The sequence below is a fragment of the Melanostigma gelatinosum genome (genome assembly GCF_949748355.1).
Source record: "Melanostigma gelatinosum genome assembly, chromosome: 22".
NCBI lineage: Eukaryota > Metazoa > Chordata > Actinopteri > Perciformes > Zoarcidae > Melanostigma > Melanostigma gelatinosum.
The window spans coordinates 16,625,850-16,647,271 of NC_136655.1; the positions used below are offsets into that span (position 1 = coordinate 16,625,850).

The 21,422-nt window shown below is 46.9% G+C and overlaps 1 long non-coding RNA gene across 1 annotated transcript in view; it reads right to left on the bottom strand.

The window, feature by feature from the left end:
- Positions 1 to 6,495: 6,495 nt before the first annotated feature.
- Positions 6,496 to 21,422, bottom strand: part of LOC306795622 — a 50,111-nt gene continuing 35,184 nt past the window's right edge. The window contains exon 3 of the long non-coding RNA XR_013773001.1: positions 6,496 to 6,655. This is a non-coding gene — a long non-coding RNA (uncharacterized lncRNA). The remainder of the gene's footprint in view (positions 6,656 to 21,422) is intronic.

The window sequence follows — 21,422 nt, forward strand, 5'->3', positions numbered from 1 at the left end:
ATTCAACACTAGAGTGGAGGAGGTGCTGGGGTCTGTTTGTGAGGAAGTCTAAAAAAACTGTTTCAGAGGGAGGTTCTCAAGCCCAGAGTGCTAACTTCACCAATCAGTTTCATGGGGGAGATTGTGTTGAACGCTGAGCTGACAGCAACAAACATTGTGATGTGGGTGTTGTTATTTTCCAGATGAGTGATGGCTGAGAGCAGAGCAGTGGAGACAGTAGCCTCTGTAGATCTATTGGCTCTGTATGCAAACTGGTGAAGGTCCAGGCTGACTGGGATGTTTTTGATGAGCTGGAGAACCAGTTTCTTAAAGCACTTCATCAGAAGGGGGGTAGCCACAAGGTGATTGTCATTTAGACTGGACACTGCAGACTTTTTGGGTACAGAGACGATGGTGTCTCTTTTAAAGCAGGTGGAAACTCTCTCCTGTGACATTGATATGTTGAAAATATCAGTGATAACATCAGTAAGCTGGATGTTCTTAGAACAGGACTTGGGCTGTTATCAGGCCCAGCAGCTTTACTCATATTCACTCTCATCAGGGTTTTCCTCACATCCTGAGGATACTGGCCTGTCCTCTGGAGGCAGAGCAGACTTGAAAGGTGTTCAGGATATCAAAGCGAGTATAAAAGGTGTTTAGCTCATCTGGCAGCATGGCCTCACACATGATGGGGAGCTCCTGCTTTTATAGCCTGTGACATTGTGGATCTCCTGCCACATATCTTTAGTGTTGTTGGTGTTGAGGTCTCTTGACTCCTCTTTGCCTCCTTGATGCCAGCTTTCAGTCTTGCTCTGGCAATGCTGCATGCTTCCTTGTCACCTGACCGAAAGGCAGCTTTTTGTAGAGCACTCACCTTTCCATTCATCTCCCCTCCCTGCCCCACAATCAACGGCGTCCGTGTTAGATGGACAGATACAGGGACCGTATGTCTCTTTCCAGCTGAGCAACAGAAACAAGAGCAGTTTCTTCTCAGCCAGTTTGCTGCGATTTGGCCCCATCTAAAGTTAAAGCATATGCCGTACCAATTTTGTCCTGATCGGTCTTTGCACTACCTTTGGTAAAAGGTTTTCTCAAGGGAGTCAATCGAGCACCACAGTGGGATTCCTCCGTAGGGCGTATACCGTAGGGCAGCGGTTCCCAAACTTTTTAGGCCGCGCACCCCCTTCTACATCCCGACCAGGTTCGCGCACCCCCCCCCCCCCTTAATAAAAAAAAGAAAAAAAAAGAAGCAACAGAGCCTTTTAAGCCTTCATAGCCGCATAAGAATCGGACCAATGAGAGAACAGTTTGCTCGCGCGTGGCATTTGTTTACAAGATTTAGTCCGCTGTTAAATGTTGCAGTGTGAACACAAACCGAACAAAGGAGCAACTGCAACAAAGCAAACGAACTGAAGGTGTGAAAACGCCCTGAAACACTGCAACAAAGTTTCAATAACTTTCAGTGACACAAGGCGTCACTTTTAAAGAGCAATACGGATGCGAGCACACACGCACAGGCTCAGAGGCAGATTATCACATTTAATTTACAATTAATGAGCGACTAATGTAGCCAGGATGTCTTCGGACAAAGCATCGATGCGGCGACACAGTGTTGTTGGACACCGGGATCATGTCCAACTTTTTTGCTTCTTTCCCCCCAATCATACATTCCACCATCTCTCTGGCAGCTGGCAAGCTCACGTCTTCGGCGATTGTGTGCGGTAGCCCCTTTCTCGCTATTCTGTAACCAGATATGAAGCCCGTAGTGCGTCATTTATAGACCAACACATGAATGAGACTACAGTTGTTTTTGGCTGTTTTGTAACTCCTCCAATTTCGATATAAAGAATGTAAGGGGCTTTTGACTTGCACTGGCATGCTTGGTGTTCAGGTGGCGACGTAAATAAGAGCTTCAGACTGTTAGCCAGAACCTCACTGCACACCACGCACTGTGGCTTTGGGCAATCTGCGTTGCCAATCCAAGTGAAGCCCAGACACACATACTTTTCATCATATTTCCTCTTTTTTTCCCAGTCTGATGCTCTCTCTCGTTTCCTCTTTTTTCACCTTGACTCTGCGATGGGCCGATGTGCTCCCGATTTGTCTGTGCTATCCCTTCCTCCTTTTCGGTCTCCTCCGTCTCATCTTCCTCTGACTCTGGCTCGATTTCTTCTCCCGGTCTCTCCCCAACGCACCTCTCCGTTCCCCTCGCCTCCGATTCCTCTCTCTCTCTCTGTCCCTCTCCTCTTTTACGACTGATAGCTTCAGATGTCCCACCTGAGAGTTTTTAAATTAAAATTATTTTTTTTTTAAATATTTAATATTATTACACCATCAGACCGCCATTACACTTTTCCTCTCGCACACCCCCTAGAGGCAGCTCGCACACGGAGGGATGAGGAGAGGAGCCGCAGAGAGCATCGTCCACACAAGGCATAACCTAAAAACAGCACCCGTGGACTCATCATGACACAACTTTGGAAAACACATGTAAGGGGGATGTTTCTGAGAGTATGACAGAGGAATTGTGCTGCTTTCATGACATGAGTCCATGCTGCTTACTAACCAAGGGGTTAGTAAGCAGCGCCCATCCGATCATGGCAGGCCCTGCACACCCTGCAGGTTGGGCTCTCCCATGCCAGCTTGACATGTTAAAACTGCTTGGACATTTTCTTTTCCCTTCTCAGAGCTTCTACAGTTATCTCCCTGCAGAGATCGGGCTGCTGGGCTCAGCCACCCTCCAAATAAGCGGGTCATGTTCCAGCACTGCTGGAAGGGCTTCGGTTACTGCCCTCTTGGTTTCCTCCTCTGCCGCCCCCTGAAGCAGCTATGCTTTCCCCGCACTCGGCTGGCATTTGAACAGTGCCCGACTCTAGCTGAGACCTGTGAGCAAGTGACAGCTGATGTGGGAGGAGAGGAGAGGTGGTGATAAGAAACCATCTGAGGGCCAATCCTCTCTCAGAGAAAGCACAAGGTGTCTGTGTGTTGCAACCTCCTCGTCCTCTGTTTGATAATCATAGGTTGGACATGTCTTTTCATCCAACAAGGTCTGCGTTGTGTTGAAGATCGCTTTAGGTTTGTGGACAATCTGTCGTTTCCATTATTACCCCTGCTAACCAATTTCTTCGGGGACAACCTGTGCAGACCAACAGCAACACAGTGTGAAAGTACAAACATGTAAAAAGTGGCCTAGGCCGGGTTTCAGTGCAACCCACATCTACATACATATTACACTGTGGTGGGAGTGGAGAAGCTCCTCTGAGGCCTTGCTCAGTGCGTAGAGTGGGCGAGAGAGAGAGGGAGTGACGGTGGACGCACTAAGAGAAGACTGCTGCTGGTGATCGGAGCAGAGAAGATGTTGGCACTAAAGTTGTTGTAGTTGCAGTAAATGAGAAACGTTTTCACGTTGTCTCAATGCTACAGCTCCTCAGGACCCAGGTAGAGTTTTAGTTATCACAATAAAGCCAGAGCAATAGTCAGGCGCTGAGATTTGTTCTTTTGGATGTTTCTGCACAGTTTCCCTCTTTTGTTACCGTAACTGACGGGTAATCAGATATGAATGTTCACACCTGGTCTGCAGTGTTTCTTGTGTATTTGTGTGTACTGGGATGGAACTGGGAGGGTGTGTGTTTGCTTCTGGCCTCAGACTCGGCCTGCAGGACATGAGGATAACGTTGTTCAATGTTGTCATGACGATATGACTTCTCATGAATAAGCAAATAATGAAGTGTGCGTATTTGTTATACACTTCATACATCAGCCTGGTCTTTAAATTCAGAACAATTGAATATTTCAAATAACACTAGGTCACTACATAAATTCATTCATATCTCACTGGAAACTGGAAAAAATGTTTTTCAATTATATTCATGACTGAAGTTTACAAAGAATGAAGAACACAAAAATCAGTCAGTATCAGTCTGTCCTCCTGTCCCATTGCCTCTGTCCTCCTGTCCCATTGCCCTCTCTCTCTCTCTTGCTGTGCTCCTGTCACGTATTTTTTTCCTTCTCCCTCTGTCCCCTGTACTTCTTCTTTCCACTGTCTTCCTTTTCTTCTTTCCCCTGTCCTCCTGTCCTTGCTCCTCCTCTCTCTGTCCTCCTTGCTGTCCTCCTGTCCTCTGGCTGCTTAGTCTCAGCCAGCAGAGAAGTTCCCCAGAACAAACAAAGATAAACAGACTCCAGACAGACAGCTGTTGTTTTAGCTCTTCTAGTGAGGCTTATGTTGCAACTCTACTTGATACATACAGATACTGTACATACGTGTTCATGCTGGTTGAACAGGTGTATTAATACATAGTAGTAGTGGTAGTTATCTACACCAGTGGTTCTCAACTGGTCTGGCTGCGGGACCCACCATCACCCCTTAGTGACAAGCCGGGACCCACCACCCAAATTATATATATATATATATATTTTCATATAAAAATATTTTCACTGAATTACGCTGCAGCTTTAAACTCAGTCCATTCAGGGTGAAGTGAAAAATCTACAATATTATATTTTTCTCATCTTCCAAAAAGGGAAATTAGTGTTTGAAGAATTCACCTATATGAGTCTGTCTAGTCAGAGTCTAATGACTCTGGTCTCTCTGGACATTTCTCTCTTTTGGAGATCGTCCTATGATTTGACTTTCACAACCCACACCTCAATAGTCCTGCTCTGCTGTCTGTATCCTCGTCTCTCCCCGTGTGTCACGGTGTGTGTACATCTCACTCAAGTCAGGAAACTTGTCAGAATACTCATATTTGATTGGCTGAGCTTCATCACATGATATGATTCACAACGCATTGGTCTGTGTTTTTCCTGCACCGCTGAACAAGTGCCATAAATGCTGGAATAATTCCGCTGCATAAAAAAATGCCCTTCAAAATAAAATCACAACTTTTTTTTTTTTTTTTTTTCGTCAGGCAAAGGCCCACTGAAAACGGCTCCGCGCCCCACTTTTGGGTCGCGACCCACCAGTTGAGAATCACTGATCTACACTTCACCTGGTTCACTAACTGAGACGTCCCAGGTTCTGAATATAAACTGTCCACCAGACGTCAAACAATTCAAACTTTACCTTTCTATGTCTATCTTCCTTCTGCATTTCTTCTGCAGTCCCGGCTTGTCACTAAGGGGTGATGGTGGGTCCCGCAGCCAGACCAGTTGAGAACCACTGGTGTAGATAACTACCACTACTACTATGTATTAATACACCTGTTCAACCAGCATGAACACATATGTTTGCACACTTGTCAGGCCTAGTGAAAATAGCCATCTGATATAGGTTGCATATTGCCTTTAAAAAATGGCTCTCTAGCGCCCCCTACAAGTTGGACCGGCGACGCCCCTCGGCCAGTATGTCCGATTTACTTGAAATTCGACACACATGTCGAGCTCTGCTAGCTCTACAAAAAATCTCTCAGACTCCTAAACTCCGGCAAGAAAAATGTTGCGCCATTTATTTTGAATTTTGTGAAAAACAAATTTTTGCAAATACGCGCTTAGTCCGATTACTACCAAATTTGCAGTCGATTATTATTGGATCTAGATCATAAAGTTATCAAAAGCTTTTTGATATCTCTTTGCGTTTACAAGATATGGACCAATACATTTCTGTGGCTTATATATCAATCCATATAACTTCTCAACCATTTGTCCTAAAATCACCACATTTGCAGCATATGTGCACATTGCATCCTGTAACATACTCTTTCATTCCATTCAACCAATAGGGGGCGCTACAGTAAACCCACTATTTTATGCATTTTTGTCACTTTTTGCATTTTTCAACCTTTGTACTTTAACGAACTGCTCCTACAGAATTTATGCAATCGACTTCAAATTTGGTCAGGATACTTTTCAGACCTTTGTGATGAAAAGTTATCAAATTCGTGAGTTTTCATGGAAGAACCTTGACGTGGCGTGGCGGCCATTTTGCCTCATTCAGCATGAAAAAGGAAGTTGTTATAACTCCAAGGTACATTATCCAATCTGCACAAAACGTGTTATGCATGATGCTACTTCAAGCTTGAGCACATGTCAATGCTAACATTTTCAGATCATCATTGCACCACCTACTGGCAAAATGAGATGTGTTGCTCTTACTATGAAATGATTCACTGCTTGTGTGTAGAGAATATTACAGAAGATAAGGAATCACAATCACAATATTGGTCTAAATAAACAACAATTAGATGACTTGCCATATCGTTCAGCCCTAAATCTATTGGATCAATTTAAATGTAAATTTTGACGAGTACTGTGTGAACCCATGAGCTTGTTTCATAGTACTGAGCAGTATCCTGAATCTGAGCCAATGCAGAGACCACCGAAGCAGAGGCTGTGTTCCTGGGACTGCTGTGTTACTGATGCTATGACACAGGTCTCACCTCACACTTATCCACCACTGGCTGCTGCACACAGTCTGAGCTGTTTCCCACCACTGCAGCAGCCTTCTGGCCCTCATTATCACCGGTGCCCTCCTCTGAATGGGTTCGACTTTGGTTGCCGCGGTGACCACCGTTTGGATGGCGTGCAGACGGGCCCCTGGGGGGCCGGCTCAGCTCCCGGCGCAGAGCGCGGTTCTCCTCCTCCACTGCCCGGACCCGCAGCTCTAAGGCCTGTCGCTCGCCAGCTCCGCCCAGCGGCGATGATGATTGGGCTTCCAATGGAGACAAGTGGAGGGGTTTCACTGTGGGTCAGAGACGGGGAAGAAGTGATTCAACATGAGGTACTTTAACGTAGATAACCTATGTGTAGGCCGTGTGGATCATTTTATATTGATCAATAACATGATATACTAGCATGATGTATCAATAATATAATATACCAATATGATACATCCGTAATATGATATATCAATATTATATTCCTGTCATATCATATACATAAAGACTGTGTACTTTGTTTTCAGAGTTTGACCCATGTTCCGTCCGCTGACATGGAGGGGCGGGGTTTATGACCTATACTACGGCCGGCCACTAGGGGGCGATCAAGATGTTTTGTCTTTTGGGGAGCTGTCAAGGAGTCCATCTATATATAAGTCTATGATAAACCTATAGAGCCATGATTTTCAACTACACCAGTGCGTCGTGAGAGATCGTCAGGTGTGCCGTGGGAAAATTGAATTGGTCCCAAAAAATATTATTATAACCTGCAATATAGTGGCTGGCTAAGTAATTAAATACTCTTCCATGCCAGAGAGTGGCAGTAGGTAGCGCAATAATAATTTAAGACAGAATTAAATGATGCGTGGGAGAGGTTATGGTGAGAAGACAACACAACATATCTATGTGAGATAAGCTGTTCAAGCATGACTGCTATAAAAACTAAAAACAGAGACAGAGCTGTTGAGGAAGAGCTTCGTGTGTGCCTTTATTCAGCTTTGTGTTCATCAAAACAGGCCCAGATTTCACACTGAGTAAGGATCAACAAATTGAGAGACTGGTCATTAAATTGTCAGCATATATGCTGTATTATGCTTCAATGCGTCATTTTGTAACTTTTTGGGTTGTTGGTGGACCGCGGCTCAGAAAAGGTTGAAAACACTGGTATTGGGGACCATCAGACCACCAGAGGAAAGGTAAATATGGGAATGAACACAAGTTTTGCTCTCACTTAAAACTATATCTACTACACTTTCACTGGACAACGTTACACCTTCTTCCATCCCAGCAGTCTGCTGCGTTTACTGGTGGAAGTGCTCAAATCGTCATAGGATTTCTCTATGAAAGGGGAATTCCCCATAAACGACTTGAGTATGTGGGGCTTTACATTTAGGATCACAGTGTTGATGTATCTCAAGATGAAGAGTACACAACTTTAAATTCAATCAATACTGTGAGTCGAGCAGGGCAGCCCATACTCTGCATTTAACCAGAGTCCAGAGCCACCTGCTCTGCTCTGTTCTGGCTGTTTCAGTGTGAACGAGCAGCTCTGAATGCTGCAGACAGAAGGGAGAGGATGAAGCTCTCTCTCCTCACTACATCTCAGAAACCTCAGCTCCCAAAGGGTTGAGGGGGATCATTACAGAGTACAACAAGTTCTCCTTTCACAAAGTCACTGGGGAAAAGTGACAGCCTTGAAGAACTCCACATAGTACAGTATGCCAGGGACTCAAGAGGCCTTATAGCTCAAATTCCATGTATTGATTAATCACTTTGGGAAGTAGAGGACCTTCTAGCATACCATCTGTTGCTTTCACCCAACTAGGAGCGTTGGTAGTCCCCTTTGACACAGGCCATCAGATTAACATCCCTGTGCTGAACTAATGTATTAGTGGACATTTGTCTTGCTTTTTGCATGTGTTTTGCATGTGCATGCTAAATGGGATCAATTGAACAAACGTTGTTTTGGCTTGGTTTGTGCTCTAACAAAGTGTGTACATGAATCTACACATTTGAGTTTTTCTGCATTTTATTGTCCCCTGTGACCATAATAGAGAGGCAGGCAGTATGGGTCCTTTCAACCATGGAGGGTCTCTGAGCCCTCTCCACCAGAACCAAAGCACCTCCTGGACTCCATTTAGTCCAAGCTGTAATTAATCTGCAGAGTGGATTTGCTGGGTCTAATCCCACTGAACCGGCTATTTGTTTGTGCTACTCACAGATGGCATATGGCATTTTCAGGGCAGCACCTGGTCTTTTATGCAGCCAAGCCAATTCATTTGGCTTTTAGTTATTTTTCATACAGCTCTTCATCTACATGCAAATAACAGCCTCAGTAAAAACACATGAATGAATGTAATTTACATGTAGGACATGTTTTATCACTGACCAGGTTAATAATGCATGCTTAGCTTACATGTGTTGAACATTTTAAATTCATAAACAGTAAAACATTTCATTTAACAAATGGTCAATTGTTGTGTGGGCATGTGTTTTATGTCAGTAAAAAGGATGATGGACAGTAGAGAGAATGCAGCTTTAACACATGAAGCACTGACTTCACTTTTCAGACCTGTAGGTTAAGTTCACATCAACCACTCATCTTTGTTCCTTTGAGTACCAATCATAGAATACATAAATATTTTTAAAATAGAGCTTTACTTTGAGCTAAATGTTGTAATGCAACTAAAAAACCCACTAATATTAATAATATAACACAGAAGTGTGCTGAACATGATGAGATTGTTTTTAGCTTCTGCTGGAAGTTCAGCCATGTCAATGGAATAAGGCTGAAAAGGCAAAAACAAAAGGCACAACACCATGCATCCACAGGGCTCTATCATTTCAAATGGACAAAATAGTTTTCCCCTGGACCCCCCTAGAGGGTCTGAGGCTCACCCACCACAGTCCCACTAAATCCTGTGTGAAGCAATGAGGGCTGTGTGTCACGTGTCATGATACAGGGGTCACCATCTCATATATTGCAATACTGTTAGCAAAGTGATGTATATTGTGATCTAATTTGAGTAAAACTGTCAGAATAAAGAACACACCACCGTATGTATAAACTGAGTCAAATGAGTGCACTGCTTTCCTGCAGTCAGGACAGTGGGATCTGCATTGCAATGATCACAGTCATGATCACACTGTTAAATCCATGATCATCTTAGTCACAGTCTGCCAGGAATCTATTTTTGATTCAAAATCCATACACATTTAAAAAAATACAACATTGCAATACAACAACCAGACAAGTACAAGACCAGTAAACTAGCCCCTGACTAGATGTACCTAGTGAACACAAAAGCTCATGTTCCTCTGCTCTTAGAGATGAAGAGCAGCTAACAGACACACTGCTACATGCTGAGTGATTCATGTCTGTTTGGAAGCCATGCTCCCAGTGCATTCACGTATGTAATCAGCTCTCACCACTGCAGTCAGGCAGATATCTGCTGGGCGGTGGCAACACATCCATCAAGTGATGGCATCTGTTCCCCTGGCAGACAGCTGGAGAGACCTCTACAAAAGTTTTTAAAAAGCCAGCCGCCATTTTGTCCAATTGTTTGGATAAGGAGGACGGAGTAAATACCACCAAGAAACCGTAGCTTGCACTTCATAGAGTCCTCCTGCATCACACTACCTTCATAGTGTACTCCTGCATCACACTACCTTCATAGAGTCCTCCTGCATCACACTACCTTCATAGAGTCATCCTGCATCACACTACCTTCATAGAGTCCTGCATCACACTACCTTCATAGTCCTCCTGCATCACACTACCTTCATAGAGTCCTCCTGCATCACACTACCTTCATAGAGTCCTCCTGCATCACACTACCTTCATAGAGTCCTCCTGCATCACACTACCTTCATAGAGTCCTCCTGCATCACACTACCTTCATAGAGTCCTCCTGCATCACACTACCTTCATAGAGTCCTGCATCACACTACCTTCATAGAGTCCTCCTGCATCACACTACCTTCATAGAGTCCTCCTGCATCACACTACCTTCATAGAGTCCTCCTGCATCACACTACCTTCATAGAGTCCTGCATCACACTACCTTCATAGAGTCCTCCTGCATCACACTACCTTCATAGAGTCCTCCTGCATCACACTACCTTCATAGAGTCCTCCTGCATCACACTACCTTCATAGAGTCCTCCTGCATCACACTACCTTCATAGAGTCCTCCTGCATCACACTACCTTCATAGTGTCCTCCTGCATCACACCACCTTCATAGAGTCCTCCTGCATCGCACTACCTTCATAGAGTCCTCCTGCATCGCACCACCTTCATAGTGTCCTCCTGCATCACACTACTTTCATAGAGTCCTCCTGCATCGCACTACCTTCATAGAGTCCTCCTGCATCACACTACCTTCATAGAGTCCTCCTGCATCGCACCACCTTCATAGAGTCCTCCTGCATCGCACCACCTTCAAAGAGTCCTCCTGCATCACACCACCTTCATAGAGTCCTCCTGCATCGCACCACCTTCAAAGAGTCCTCCTGCATCACACTACCTTCATAGAGTCCTCCTGCATCGCACCACCTTCATAGAGTCCTCCTGCATCGCACCACCTTCAAAGAGTCCTCCTGCATCGCACTACCTTCATAGAGTCCTCCTGCATCACACTACCTTCATAGAGTCCTCCTGCATCGCACCACCTTCATAGAGTCCTCCTGCATCGCACCACCTTCAAAGAGTCCTCCTGCATCACACTACCTTCATAGAGTCCTCCTGCATCGCAACACCTTCATAGAGTCCTCCTGCATCACACTACCTTCATAGAGTCCTCCTGCATCGCACCACCTTCATAGAGTCCTCCTGCATCGCACTACCTTCATAGAGTCCTCCTGCATCACACTACCTTCATAGAGTCCTCCTGCATCGCACCACCTTCATAGAGTCCTGCATCACACTACCTTCATAGTCCTCCTGCATCACACTACCTTCATAGAGTCCTCCTGCATCACACTACCTTCATAGTCCTCCTGCATCGCACTACCTTCATGGAGTCCTCCTGCATCACACTACCTTCATAGAGTCCTCCTGCATCGCACTACCTTCATGGAGTCCTCCTGCATCACACTACCTTCATAGAGTCCTCCTGCATCACACTACCTTCATAGTCCTCCTGCATCACACTACCTTCATAGAGTCCTCCTGCATCACACTACCTTCATAGAGTCCTCCTGCATCACACTACCTTCATAGTCCTCCTGCATCACACTACCTTCATAGAGTCCTCCTGCATCACACTACCTTCATAGTCCTCCTGCATCACACTACCTTCATAGAGTCCTCCTGCATCACACTACCTTCATAGTCCTCCTGCATCACACTACCTTCATAGAGTCCTCCTGCATCACACTACCTTCATAGTCCTCCTGCATCACACTACCTTCATAGAGTCCTCCTGCATCACACTACCTTCATAGAGTCCTCCTGCATCACACTACCTTCATAGTCCTCCTGCATCACACTACCTTCATGGAGTCCTCCTGCATCACACTACCTTCATAGAGTCCTGCATCACACTACCTTCATAGAGTCCTCCTGCATCGCACTACCTTCATAGAGTCCTCCTGCATCACACTACCTTCATAGAGTCCTCCTGCATCGCACCACCTTCATAGAGTCCTCCTGCATCGCACCACCTTCATAGAGTCCTCCTGCATCACACTACCTTCATAGTGTCCTCCTGCATCACACTACCTTCATAGAGTCCTCCTGCATCACACTACTTTCATAGAGTCCTGCATCACACTACCTTCATAGAGTCCTCCTGCATCACACTACCTTCATAGTGTCCTCCTGCATCACACCACCTTCATAGAGTCCTCCTGCATCGCACTACCTTCATAGAGTCCTCCTGCATCGCACCACCTTCATAGTGTCCTCCTGCATCACACTACTTTCATAGAGTCCTCCTGCATCACACTACCTTCATAGAGTCCTCCTGCATCACACTACCTTCATAGAGTCCTCCTGCATCACACTACCTTCATAGAGTCCTCCTGCATCACACTACCTTCATAGTGTCCTCCTGCATCACACCACCTTCATAGAGTCCTCCTGCATCGCACTACCTTCATAGAGTCCTCCTGCATCGCACTACCTTCATAGAGTCCTCCTGCATCGCACCACCTTCATAGAGTCCTCCTGCATCGCACCACCTTCAAAGAGTCCTCCTGCATCACACTACCTTCATAGAGTCCTCCTGCATCACACTACCTTCATAGAGTCCTCCTGCATCGCACCACCTTCATAGAGTCCTCCTGCATCGCACCACCTTCAAAGAGTCCTCCTGCATCACACCACCTTCATAGAGTCCTCCTGCATCGCACCACCTTCAAAGAGTCCTCCTGCATCACACTACCTTCATAGAGTCCTCCTGCATCGCACTACCTTCATAGAGTCCTCCTGCATCGCACCACCTTCATAGAGTCCTCCTGCATCGCACCACCTTCAAAGAGTCCTCCTGCATCACACCACCTTCATAGAGTCCTCCTGCATCGCACCACCTTCATAGAGTCCTCCTGCATCGCACTACCTTCATAGAGTCCTCCTGCATCGCACTACCTTCATAGAGTCCTCCTGCATCGCACCACCTTCATAGAGTCCTCCTGCATCGCACCACCTTCAAAGAGTCCTCCTGCATCACACTACCTTCATAGAGTCCTCCTGCATCACACTACCTTCATAGAGTCCTCCTGCATCGCACCACCTTCATAGAGTCCTCCTGCATCGCACCACCTTCAAAGAGTCCTCCTGCATCACACCACCTTCATAGAGTCCTCCTGCATCGCACCACCTTCAAAGAGTCCTCCTGCATCACACTACCTTCATAGAGTCCTCCTGCATCGCACCACCTTCATAGAGTCCTCCTGCATCGCACCACCTTCAAAGAGTCCTCCTGCATCGCACTACCTTCATAGAGTCCTCCTGCATCACACTACCTTCATAGAGTCCTCCTGCATCGCACCACCTTCAAAGAGTCCTCCTGCATCACACTACCTTCATAGAGTCCTCCTGCATCACAACACCTTCATAGAGTCCTCCTGCATCACACTACCTTCATAGAGTCCTCCTGCATCGCACCACCTTCATAGAGTCCTCCTGCATCGCAATACCTTCATAGAGTCCTCCTGCATCACACTACCTTCATAGAGTCCTCCTGCATCGCACCACCTTCATAGAGTCCTCCTGCATCGCACCACCTTCAAAGAGTCCTCCTGCATCACACTACCTTCATAGAGTCCTCCTGCATCACACTACCTTCATAGAGTCCTGCATCACACTACCTTCATAGAGTCCTCCTGCATCACACTACCTTCATAGTGTCCTCCTGCATCACACTACCTTCATAGAGTCCTCCTGCATCACACTACCTTCATAGAGTCCTGGATCACACTACCTTCATAGTGTCCTCCTGCATCACACTACCTTCATAGAGTCCTCCTGCATCACACTACCTTCATAGAGTCCTCCTGCATCACACTACCTTCATAGAGTCCTCCTGCATCACACTACCTTCATAGAGTCCTCCTGCATCACACTACCTTCATAGAGTCCTGCATCACACTACCTTCATAGTGTCCTCCTGCATCACACTACCTTCATAGAGTCCTCCTGCATCACACTACCTTCATAGAGTCCTCCTGCATCACACTACCTTCATAGTCCTCCTGCATCACACTACCTTCATAGAGTCCTCCTGCATCACACTACCTTCATAGAGTCCTGCATCACACTACCTTCATAGAGTCCTCCTGCATCACACTACCTTCATAGAGTCCTGCATCACACTACCTTCATAGTGTCCTCCTGCATCACACTACCTTCATAGAGTCCTCCTGCATCACACTACCTTCATAGAGTCCTCCTGCATCACACTACCTTCATAGAGTCCTCCTGCATCACACTACCTTCATAGAGTCCTCCTGCATCGCACTACCTTCATAGAGTCCTCCTGCATCACACTACCTTCATAGTCCTCCTGCATCACACTACCTTCATAGTCCTCCTGCATCACACTACCTTCATAGAGTCCTCCTGCATCACACTACCTTCATAGAGTCCTCCTGCATCACACTACCTTCATAGAGTCCTCCTGCATCACACTACCTTCATAGAGTCCTCCTGCATCACACTACCTTCATAGAGTCCTGCATCACACTACCTTCATAGAGTCCTCCTGCATCACACTACCTTCATAGAGTCCTCCTGCATCACACTACCTTCATAGTCCTCCTGCATCGCACTACCTTCATAGAGTCATCCTGCATCACACTACCTTCATAGAGTCCTCCTGCATCACACTACCTTCATAGAGTCCTCCTGCATCGCACTACCTTCATAGTGTCCTCCTGCATCACACTACCTTCATAGAGTCCTCCTGCATCGCACTACCTTCATAGTGTCCTCCTGCATCACACTACCTTCATAGAGTCCTCCTGCATCACACTACCTTCATAGAGTCCTCCTGCATCACACTACCTTCATAGAGTCCTCCTGCATCACACTACCTTCATAGAGTCCTCCTGCATCGCACTACCTTCATAGTGTCCTCCTGCATCGCACTACCTTCATGGAGTCCTCCTGCATCACACTACCTTCATAGAGTCCTCCTGCATCACACTACCTTCATAGAGTCCTGTATCACACTACCTTCATAGAGTCCTCCTGCATCACACTACCTTCATAGTGTCCTCCTGCATCACACTACCTTCATAGAGTCCTCCTGCATCACACTACCTTCATAGAGTCCTGCATCACACTACCTTCATAGTGTACTCCTGCATCACACTACCTTCATAGAGTCCTCCTGCATCACACTACCTTCATAGTGTCCTCCTGCATCACACTACCTTCATAGAGTCCTCCTGCATCACACTACCTTCATAGAGTCCTCCTGCATCACACTACCTTCATAGAGTCCTCCTGCATCACACTACCTTCATAGAGTCCTCCTGCATCACACTACCTTCATAGAGTCCTGCATCACACTACCTTCATAGTGTCCTCCTGCATCACACTACCTTCATAGAGTCCTCCTGCATCACACTACCTTCATAGAGTCCTCCTGCATCACACTACCTTCATAGAGTCCTCCTGCATCACACTACCTTCATAGAGTCCTCCTGCATCACACTACCTTCATAGAGTCCTCCTGCATCACACTACCTTCATAGAGTCCTGCATCACACTACCTTCATAGAGTCCTCCTGCATCGCACTACCTTCATAGAGTCCTGCATCACACTACCTTCATAGAGTCCTGCATCACACTACCTTCATAGTGTCCTCCTGCATCACACTACCTTCATAGAGTCCTCCTGCATCACACTACCTTCATAGAGTCCTCCTGCATCACACTACCTTCATAGAGTACTCCTGCATCACACTACCTTCATAGAGTCCTGCATCACACTACCTTCATAGAGTCCTCCTGCATCACACTACTTTCATAGAGTCCTCCTGCATCACACTACCTTCATAGTCCTCCTGCATCGCACTACCTTCATAGAGTCATCCTGCATCACACTACCTTCATAGAGTCCTCCTGCATCACACTACCTTCATAGAGTCCTCCTGCATCGCACTACCTTCATAGTGTCCTCCTGCATCACACTACCTTCGTAGAGTCCTCCTGCATCACACTACCTTCATAGAGTCCTCCTGCATCGCACTACCTTCATAGTGTCCTCCTGCATCACACTACCTTCATAGTGTACTCCTGCATCACACTACCTTCATAGAGTCCTCCTGCATCACACTACCTTCATAGAGTCCTCCTGCATCACACTACCTTCATAGAGTCCTCCTGCATCGCACTACCTTCATAGTGTCCTCCTGCATCGCACTACCTTCATGGAGTCCTCCTGCATCACACTACCTTCATAGAGTCCTCCTGCATCACACTACCTTCATAGAGTCCTGTATCACACTACCTTCATAGAGTCCTCCTGCATCACACTACCTTCATAGTGTCCTCCTGCATCACACTACCTTCATAGAGTCCTCCTGCATCACACTACCTTCATAGAGTCCTCCTGCATCACACTACCTTCATAGTGTACTCCTGCATCACACTACCTTCATAGAGTCCTCCTGCATCACACTACCTTCATAGTGTCCTCCTGCATCACACTACCTTCATAGAGTCCTCCTGCATCACACTACCTTCATAGAGTCCTCCTGCATCACACTACCTTCATAGAGTCCTCCTGCATCACACTACCTTCATAGAGTCCTCCTGCATCACACTACCTTCATAGAGTCCTGCATCACACTACCTTCATAGTGTCCTCCTGCATCACACTACCTTCATAGAGTCCTCCTGCATCACACTACCTTCATAGAGTCCTCCTGCATCACACTACCTTCATAGAGTCCTCCTGCATCACACTACCTTCATAGAGTCCTCCTGCATCACACTACCTTCATAGAGTCCTCCTGCATCACACTACCTTCATAGAGTCCTGCATCACACTACCTTCATAGAGTCCTCCTGCATCACACTACCTTCATAGTCCTCCTGCATCGCACTACCTTCATAGAGTCATCCTGCATCACACTACCTTCATAGAGTCCTCCTGCATCACACTACCTTCATAGAGTCCTCCTGCATCGCACTACCTTCATAGTGTCCTCCTGCATCACACTACCTTCATAGAGTCCTCCTGCATCACACTACCTTCATAGAGTCCTCCTGCATCGCACTACCTTCATAGTGTCCTCCTGCATCACACTACCTTCATAGTGTACTCCTGCATCACACTACCTTCATAGAGTCCTCCTGCATCACACTACCTTCATAGAGTACTCCTGCATCACACTACCTTCATAGAGTCCTGCATCACACTACCTTCATAGAGTCCTCCTGCATCACACTACCTTCATAGAGTCCTCCTGCATCACACTACCTTCATAGTCCTCCTGCATCGCACTACCTTCATAGAGTCATCCTGCATCACACTACCTTCATAGAGTCCTCCTGCATCACACTACCTTCATAGAGTCCTCCTGCATCGCACTACCTTCATAGTGTCCTCCTGCATCACACTACCTTCATAGAGTCCTCCTGCATCACACTACCTTCATAGAGTCCTCCTGCATCGCACTACCTTCATAGTGTCCTCCTGCATCACACTACCTTCATAGTGTACTCCTGCATCACACTACCTTCATAGTCCTCCTGCATCGCACTACCTTCATAGAGTCATCCTGCATCACACTACCTTCATAGAGTCCTCCTGCATCACACTACCTTCATAGAGTCCTCCTGCATCACACTACCTTCATAGAGTCCTCCTGCATCGCACTACCTTCATAGTGTCCTCCTGCATCGCACTACCTTCATAGTGTCCTCCTGCATCGCACTACCTTCATAGAGTCCTCCTGCATCACACTACCTTCATAGTGTCCTCCTGCATCACACTACCTTCATAGAGTCCTCCTGCATCACACTACCTTCATAGAGTCCTCCTGCATCACACTACCTTCATAGAGTCCTCCTGCATCACACTACCTTCATCGAGTCCTCCTGCATCACACTACCTTCATGGAGTCCTCCTGCATCGCACTACCTTCATGGAGTCCTCCTGCATCACACTACCTTCATAGAGTCCTCCTGCATCACACTACCTTCATAGAGTCCTCCTGCATCACACTACCTTCATAGTCCTCCTGCATCACACTACCTTCATAGAGTCCTCCTGCATCGCACTACCTTCATAGAGTCCTCCTGCATCACACTACCTTCATGGAGTCCTCCTGCATCGCACTACCTTCATGGAGTCCTCCTGCATCACACTACCTTCATAGTCCTCCTGCATCACACTACCTTCATAGAGTCCTCCTGCATCGCACCACCTTCATAGAGTCCTCCTGCATCGCACCACCTTCAAAGAGTCCTCCTGCATCACACTACCTTCATAGAGTCCTCCTGCATCGCACTACCTTCATAGAGTCCTCCTGCATCACACTACCTTCATAGAGTCCTCCTGCATCACACTACCTTCATAGTGTACTCCTGCATCGCACCACCTTCATAGAGTCCTCCTGCATCACACTACCTTCATAGAGTCCTCCTGCATCACACTACCTTCATAGTCCTCCTGCATCACACTACCTTCATAGTCCTCCTGCATCGCACTACCTTCATGGAGTCCTCCTGCATCACACTACCTTCTAGAGTCCTCCTGCATCACACTACCTTCATAGAGTCCTCCTGCATCACACTACCTTCATAGAGTCCTCCTGCATCACACTACCTTCATGGAGTCCTCCTGCATCGCACTACCTTCATAGAGTCCTCCTGCATCGCACTACCTTCATAGAGTCCTGCATCACACTACCTTCATAGAGTCCTCCTGCATCACACTACCTTCATAGAGTCCTCCTGCATCACACTACCTTCATGGAGTCCTCCTGCATCGCACTACCTTCATGGAGTCCTCCTGCATCGCACTACCTTCATAGAGTCCTCCTGCATCGCACTACCTTCATAGAGTCCTCCTGCATCGCACTACCTTCATAGAGTCCTGCATCACACTACCTTCATAGAGTCCTCCTGCATCGCACTACCTTCATAGAGTCCTGCATCGCACTACCTTCATAGAGTCCTCCTGCATCACACTACCTTCATAGAGTCCTCCTGCATCACACTACCTTCATAGAGTCCTCCTGCATCACACTACCTTCATAGAGTCCTCCTGCATCACACTACCTTCATAGTCCTCCTGCATCACACTACCTTCATAGAGTCCTCCTGCATCACACTACCTTCATAGAGTCCTCCTGCATCACACTACCTTCATGGAGTCCTCCTGCATCGCACTACCTTCATAGAGTCCTCCTGCATCACACTACCTTCATGGAGTCCTCCTGCATCGCACCACCTTCAAAGAGTCCTCCTGCATCACACTACCTTCATAGTGTACTCCTGCATCACACTACCTTCATAGAGTCCTCCTGCATCGCACTACCTTCATAGAATCCTCCTGCATCACACTACCTTCATAGTGTACTCCTGCATCACACTACCTTCATAGAGTCCTCCTGCATCACACTACCTTCATAGAGTCCTCCTGCATCACACTACCTTCATAGAGTCCTCCTGCATCACACTACCTTCATAGAGTCCTGCATCACACTACCTTCATAGAGTCATCCTGCATCACACTACCTTCATAGAGTCCTCCTGCATCACACTACCTTCATAGAGTCCTCCTGCATCACACTACCTTCATAGTCCTCCTGCATCACACTACCTTCATAGAGTCATCCTGCATCACACTACCTTCATAGAGTCCTCCTGCATCACACTACCTTCATAGAGTCCTCCTGCATCACACTACCTTCATAGTCCTCCTGCATCACACTACCTTCATAGTCCTCCTGCATCACACTACCTTCATAGAGTCCTCCTGCATCACACTACCTTCATAGAGTCCTCCTGCATCACACTACCTTCATAGTCCTCCTGCATCACACTACCTTCATAGTCCTCCTGCATCACACTACCTTCATAGTCCTCCTGCATCACACTACCTTCATAGAGTCCTCCTGCATCACACTACCTTCATAGAGTCCTCCTGCATCACACTACCTTCATAGTGTCCTCCTGCATCACACTACCTTCATAGAGTCCTCCTGCATCACACTACCTTCATAGTCCTCCTGCATCACACTACCTTCATAGAGTCCTCCTGCATCACACTACCTTCATAGAGTCCTCCTGCATTACACTACCTTCATAGAGTCCTCCTGCATCACACTACCTTCATAGTGTCCTCCTGCATCACACTACCTTCATAGTCCTCCTGCATCACACTACCTTCATAGAGACCTCCTGCTTCATAGTGTCCTCCTGCATCACACTACCTTCATCGTCCTCCTGCATCACACTACCTTCATCGTCCTCCTGCATCACACTACCTTCAGAGTCCTGCATCACACTACCTTCATAGTCCTCCTGCATCACACTACCTTCAGTGTCCTGCATCACACTACCTTCATAGTCCTCCTGCATCACACTACCTTCATCGTCCTCCTGCATCACACTACCTTCAGTGTCCTGCATCACACTACCTTCATAGTCCTCCTGCATCACACTACCTTCATCGTCCTCCTGCATCACACTACCTTCAGTGTCCTGCATCACACTACCTTCATAGTCCTCCTGCATCACACTACCTTCATCGTCCTCCTGCATCACACTACCTTCATAGAGTCCTCCTGCATCACACTACCTTCATAGAGTCCTCCTGCATCACACTACCTTCATAGAGTCATCCTGCATCACACTACCTTCATAGAGTCCTCCTGCATCACACTACCTTCATAGAGTCCTCCTGCATCACACTACCTTCATAGAGTCATCCTGCATCACACTACCTTCATAGAGTCCTCCTGCATCACACTACCTTCATAGTCCTCCTGCATCGGACTACCTTCATAGTCCTCCTGCATCACACTACCTTCATAGAGTCCTCCTGCATCACACTACCTTCATAGAGTCCTCCTGCATCACACTACCTTCATAGAGTCCTCCTGCATCACACTACCTTCATAGAGTCCTCCTGCATCACACTACCTTCATAGAGTCCTCCTGCATCACACTACCTTCATAGAGTCCTCCTGCATCACACTACGTTCATAGAGTCCTCCTGCATCACACTACCTTCATAGAGTCCTCCTGCATCACACTACCTTCATAGAGTCCTCCTGCATCACACTACCTTCATAGAGTCCTGCATCACACTACCTTCATAGAGTCCTGCATCACACTACCTTCATAGAGTCCTCCTGCATCACACTACCTTCATAGAGTCATCCTGCATCACACTACCTTCATAGAGTCATCCTGCATCACACTACCTTCATAGAGTCATCCTGCATCACACTACCTTCATAGAGTCATCCTGCATCACACTACCTTCATAGAGTCATCCTGCATCACACTACCTTCATAGAGTCCTCCTGCATCACACTACCTTCATAGAGTCATCCTGCATCACACTACCTTCATAGAGTCATCCTGCATCACACTACCTTC